We start from the raw sequence: 6540 nt of genomic DNA on the forward strand, positions 1-6540 counted from the left end.
TTTTTTGTTCTTTTGTTTTGCTTTTTTATTCCACCCAAGTTTTCAGACACTGAGGTTGGACCTCCTGCATCTGTGTTATCCCAGAGCACAAATAATGATGATCAGCACAGAGAATAGACATGTTTTTCTTAAATAAGGATAGTAATATTTGCTTAAACTATCATAGAAGCTTACTGTGAGAATAAATTATAATAGTGATCAGCAAAGAAATATGATGGAATAAAGAAGAAGCGATACAATCCAGTACTCTCCCAAAATTATTTTAACAAAGAATGAGGAAAAGTATCAGACTGAATAGTGATCAGGAATCTAAAGGCATTTTTTTCCAGGTCAAAATTACAGATTCTGTCCACAAGTGAATAAACAGAACGGGGACAGGCATGAGACATAGGCTCAAGCAGTGTCAATCTGTCCCCAGAACAGGATCTCAGACTTGAGAATAAAATTGTGAGCAGAGGAGCGCCCTGTAGCTCTATTGCTTGGCCTGTGGAGGAGGAATGAAGACTTAATTCAAGGATCTGAGTTGAAGCTTGCTCTGGGAGTGAGCCTACAGTTTTGTGGTTTAGAACCTATACTTTCCCAACTAGTACACAAAACCTAGAGCCAGCCAATTGCCAACTGGTGCTCTATATGGGCAAGACTATAGTTATTTTAAGGTCCAGAAGCTGCTACAATTAGCCCCGAAAGGTAGTAATCAGACCATGCTCTGGATCAGACTGCTTAGGGTTCCTTGACAGCTTGCAATTTGATGGCCTAAGCCATTTCTGAGATTGTTGAACAACACAATTTTGAAGACATAAAGAAGAAAGTAGCAGAACCACTCTAATCCCCAATATTTCCTTCAGAAGTGTGTAGATTTTGTCCTTAATGCAAAGTCCCAATGTGGAAAGTAAAACTTGAAAAAATTAATAAATACACAAACAAATAAAAGACAGTTGAAATAAAGAACTATTGTGGAGGCAGTGAAATCAAAGACAAAAACTCAAAAGAATAACTCCAAAACATTTATAAGCAAAGCCTAAAGAAAAAAGACACTGTCTACAAGGTCAACTAAAATTCTTAGAAGAAATGAGATAAGACAAAAGAGGCAAAAAACTTAGAGATATTTTATAGGAAATGAGGGTTTTAGAGGAAAGAATTGGAAAAGAAAGGGGAGTTCTGGAGGAAACATTTGGAAACAGAATTAACAGTTTGATACAACGGATACGAAACCTTATCCAAGCAATAGAATCCCTGAAAAGTAGAATATAGACCAAACAAAAGTTAATGGCTTTAAGAGACAATAAGAAGTATAAAGACAATTAAGCAACAAACATTTATTAAATGTCTGCTACATGTCAGGCACTATCCTAACCCAGGGCATAACCCAGGGTAAATAGGAAATGGTTTACAGAGGGAAGCCACTAAACTTAAGAAATTTGGGGAAGGCTTCCTGCAAAACATGGAACTTTAGCTGGGACTTGAAGGAAGCGAAGAAGATCAGCAGATGAAATTGGGGAGGCAAAGCATTCCAGGCATGAGGGACGGTCAGAGAAAATGCCAGGAGTTGAGAGATGGAGTAGTTTGTGGAATAGCCAGTAGTCAAAGACTAAAACAAATTAGGAGAAATGTAAGCTATCTTATTTCAAAAATGACTGATGTGCAAAAAAGGTCAAGAGAAATAATTTAGCAATCAGTGAAATTGATCCGATGACCCCAAAAGAAGTATTCTTTAGGGATGAAAACTGCCCAGATGTATTTGAATCAGAGAGCAAAGTAAAAATATAAAGTATCAACTGCTCAGTTTCTGAAAAATGAAAACTCCTGGGAATGCCATAACCAAAATTCAGAGATTCCAAGTCAAATATATACATGTATGTGTATGTGTATGCATATATATATATATTTATCATTCCAGATTTGCTGGCTACCACTATAAAGGAAGAGAGATCCTGAAATAAGATATTACAAAAAGCAAAAGATAGATTTACAAGGAAGAACAACTTATCCAGTAAAATTAAGTATAATCTTATAGGAAGGAAAATGGATCTTTGATGAAATAGAGCACTAACAAGCTTTCCTGATGAACGAGCCAAAACTAATTGGAAACTTGGAAATGCAAAGACAAGAGTAAAAAGAAATATAAAATATAAATATGAGTGAGCAATTGGGACTAGACAAGGATAGTATATTTACAATCTATTGGAAATGATTCCTGTACCCTCAGAATGCTAATGCCATAGGGGTCATAGAAGATGTTAAATAAGACCGAGAGGCTGGGAGGGGTTTTGTTATGTTTTGATGATCTTAGAAGAATAAAGGAGAGAGAGAATGCAATATGCTAGAGAAGAAAGGGGAAGTAAAGGTGGAAGGACTTAATTGTACATAATTGTGGTATGCAAGTAGAAGACAATGTTTACAAGGAGGAAGGGGTGAAAGAAACAGGTACTTGAACATCACTTTCACATGAACCAGTCAAAAGAATAGATATATGATCAAATTTTTATGGAATTTAGAGAGAATGAAGACCATGAGCATAAGAGGGAGTGTTGATTCAGGGAGAGATTGAGCATATGCAAAACAAGCTTCAAACCTGGGTGAGTCCTGAAAAGAAGTTTTGAAGAACATGAAGAGTGATTTTTGTATGGCCAAAGATTGGAAGCTGATTGCATTCACAATAAACCATTGGTGCTAAGTCTACTCTCCTCTACAGACTCTTTCCTCATCAAGAGGTGGATGGAGAGGAAGAACAGGGGAAAAGAATAAGAGAATAGGATAGAGGAAAATGCATTATTAATTATCACAACAGTGAATAGGATAGATTCACTCATACAACAAAATAAAAATATAATGGATTGAAAATCCATTAGGAACACAACAATACATTGTTTTAAATAATCACACATAAAACAAAAATACACAGAATCTTTAAAGGGGGCTACAGCAAGTTCTATTACATTCTAGTTGAACTCAAAGTAGGGATAGTAATCATGATCTCAAACAAGGCAACAGCAAAAACAGTACCAACAACAACAAAAATACCTAGCAAAAACAACAAACATTTTCCTGAAAAAGTACAAAGACAATGAATTAATCAGTACTTAACCTATTCACACATTGGCACAAAAATACTTAATTTAATGACCTAAATAAAGGGAAATGTTGCAAGAAGCTCTACCAACATAAAAAAGATTTTGCACCATCACTAGATTTTATTTTTACCATAAATTGGTTCAAAACTAGAAATACTAGAATTTTTACTAGATTAGGATACTAGAATATTGGTTCAATACTAGAAATATTGGTTCAGAATATTACTAGAAATTGATTCAATACTAGAAAAATACTAGAAAAACCTATCAATATACATTGCTATATTTGTCATGCCAAAAATACATTGCTATATATAATAATAATCATATTAATAACAAGAACAACAAAACTCATATGTTTATGTCAATAGATGAAGAAAAAAGCTTTTGATAGGTTAAGCAATAAGTATCTAAAATAAAGAGCCAATCAAAACTACAAAAGGATTACTTTAAAGAAATGGAAAAAAGTAGTGACAAAATTTATTTGGAAAAACAAAAAGGCAAGAATCTCAAGGGGAAAAAATGGGAGAAACTGAGAATAAGGGGCCCCAGAGTACCAAATTTCACACTGTACTACAAAGTAGTAATCAACAACATGATTTGGTACTGGTTAAAAAATAGGACAGTCAATTGAATGTGCAAATTAGGCTGGTTGTCTTGTGTTCAATAAGCCCAAAATACTAGATAGGCTAAGAACTATTAACAAAAACCTTCTAGGAAAAGTGGAAATAAGTCTGGCATAAATTTCATTTTAGACCTCTCATAACATGAACCCCAAATGGATACCTAACTTAGAAAAAAAAAAAAGGTTAAATCAACAGAAAATTAAAAATAGCAAGGAAGAAATTTCTTGTAGAGTTTGTAACCAAACATGTTACAGAGAATTAGGGAAAATAATATGAAAAAATTGATGGCATAAAATTTTAAAGTGTTTGCAAAAAAACAAAACGAGTGCATCTAAGAATTGAAGATAAACAGTAAAGTGTGGGACTAAATATTTAAAGCAACTTTTTTTTCTAAGTGACTCATTTTTACAATACATAAGGAACTGAATGAAAGACATCCCATATGAAAAAAATGCTCTAAATCACTATTCATTAGAGAAATGCAAATTAAGACAACTCTGATGTACCACTTCACACCTCTGAGGTTGGCTAAGATGACAGGAAAAGATAATGATAAATGGAAATGTACAAAGTTGGGGAAAATTTTTTACAAATAGTATTTCTGACAAAGAAATATATTTTAAAATATATAAAGAACTGTATCAGATTTATAAGAATACAAGTCATTCCCCAACTGATAAATGTTCAAAGGATATGAAGACAATTTTCAGATAATGAAATCAAAGCCATCTATAATCATATGAAAAAAAGCTTTAAATCACTATTGCTTAGAAAAATGCAAATTAAAACAACTCTGAGGTATCACCTCACATCTCTCAGAATGGTTAAGATGATAGGAAAAGATAATGATAGATGTTAGAGGGGATGTGAGAAAACTGGGACACAGTAATGCATCGTTGGTGGTGTTGTGAAATGATCCAACCATTTTGGAGAGCATTTGGGAACTATGCCCAAAGGACTATAAAACTCTGAATATCTTTTGATCCAGCAGTGCTACTACTGGATCTGTATCTCAAGGAAATCATAAAGGAGGGAAAAGAACCTACATGAACAAAAATGTTTGTAGAAGCTCTTTTTGTGGTGGCAAAGAATTGGAAAATGAATAGATGTCCATCAGTTGGGGAATGACTGAATAAGTTATGAAAGTAATGGAATATTATTGTTCTATAAAAAATGATGGACAAGCTGATTTTAGAAAAGCCTGGAAAGATTTACATGAACTGATACTGAGTGAAACAAGTAGAATTCTACACCGTAACAGCAAAATTGTGTGATGATCAACTATGATGGACTTGGCTTTTCTCAACAATGCAGTGATTCAAGACAATTCCAATAGATTTGGGATGGAAAATACCATGCACATTCAGAGAGAAAACTATGGAGATGGAATGTGTGTTGAAGCATGGTATTGTCACCATTTTTGTGTTTTTTCTTTCCTGTGATTTTTTTCCCTTTTGGTCTGATTTTTTATTTGCACAACATGACAAATATAAAAATATGTTTAAAAGGATTGCACATATTTAATCTATATCAGATTACTTACTTTCTTGGGGAAATGGAGGTAAGAAAGGAAGAGAGAAAAATTTGTAAATCTTACAAAAATGAATGTTGAAAGCTACATTTACATGTGTTTGGAAAAATAAAATACTATCGGAAATTTTTAAAAAGGATAAAAGATATTCCTCACTTGACAAATGGTTAAAGGATATGAATATCTGTCAATAAGCATATGAAAAAATGGTCCATATATAACTAATAATTTGAGAAATGCAAACCAAAGTAATTTTGAGATTCCATCTTACACCTCTGAGATTGACAAGATAGACAAAGAAACAAAGGAAAATGACAGATGTTGGAGGGGCTAAGGAAATGGAGGTACACTAATTGGCTCAGCCATCCTGGAAATCAATTTGAAGCTAAAGACAACAAGTTATTAAATCATGCATATACTCTGACCCTAAGATACCACTATCAGACTTATACTTTCAAAGAATAAAATCAAAGAAAAAAGAACCCATATTACAAATAATAATAATAATCCTAGCAGTTCTTCTTTTGTGATGGCAAATAAATAAATAAATAAACCCTGGAAATTAAGGGGAGTGACCATCAATTGAGAAATAGCTAAAAAAATTATGGTCCTCAGTATGAGTGTAATGGAATATTATGGGTAGGAAGATAAGAAATAAGCTACTATTCTGTGTCATATATTGTGCTAGGTAAGCACTTTACAAATATCTCATCTTTTCATCACAGAAGTCTGAGGAGGTAGGTACACTTTTGACTTCCATTTTATAGATCACAACACTAAGGCAGGTTAGGTGACTTACCCTGAGTCATACAGCTAGCAAGTGTCTGAAACTTTTATCTTGGTTATTCCTGAGTAAAAACCCAGGGCTCTGTGTACTATGGCACCCCCAGCCGTCTATTGTACCATAAGAAAAAATGAAAGGTATAATTTCAGACAATCCTGAGGAGACTTATATGAACTGAATAAAGATGAACTAGGAATCTAGGAAAATAATTTATATAATAACAACACTGTCAAGATAAATAACTTTGAAAGATTTAAGAACTTTGATCAATGAAGTTAACAATTGTGATTCTTGAGGGCCAATTGATTCTAAGAGGATCAATGCTACCCAACTCGACAAAGAAGTGATGGACTCAAGATACAGAATCACACATGAATTTTTGAACATTATTAATTCAGTCATTTGTCCTACTCTGTGTCATAATAAGAGATAGAAGTTTTTTTTTTTTTTAAGATTATAGAATTTTGGATAATGGCTAAAAAATGATGGCATAAAATTGTAATGGAATATTATTGTATGAGCTGATAT

This window comes from Sarcophilus harrisii, chromosome 4 (assembly GCF_902635505.1).
Source record: "Sarcophilus harrisii chromosome 4, mSarHar1.11, whole genome shotgun sequence".
Lineage (NCBI taxonomy): Eukaryota > Metazoa > Chordata > Mammalia > Dasyuromorphia > Dasyuridae > Sarcophilus > Sarcophilus harrisii.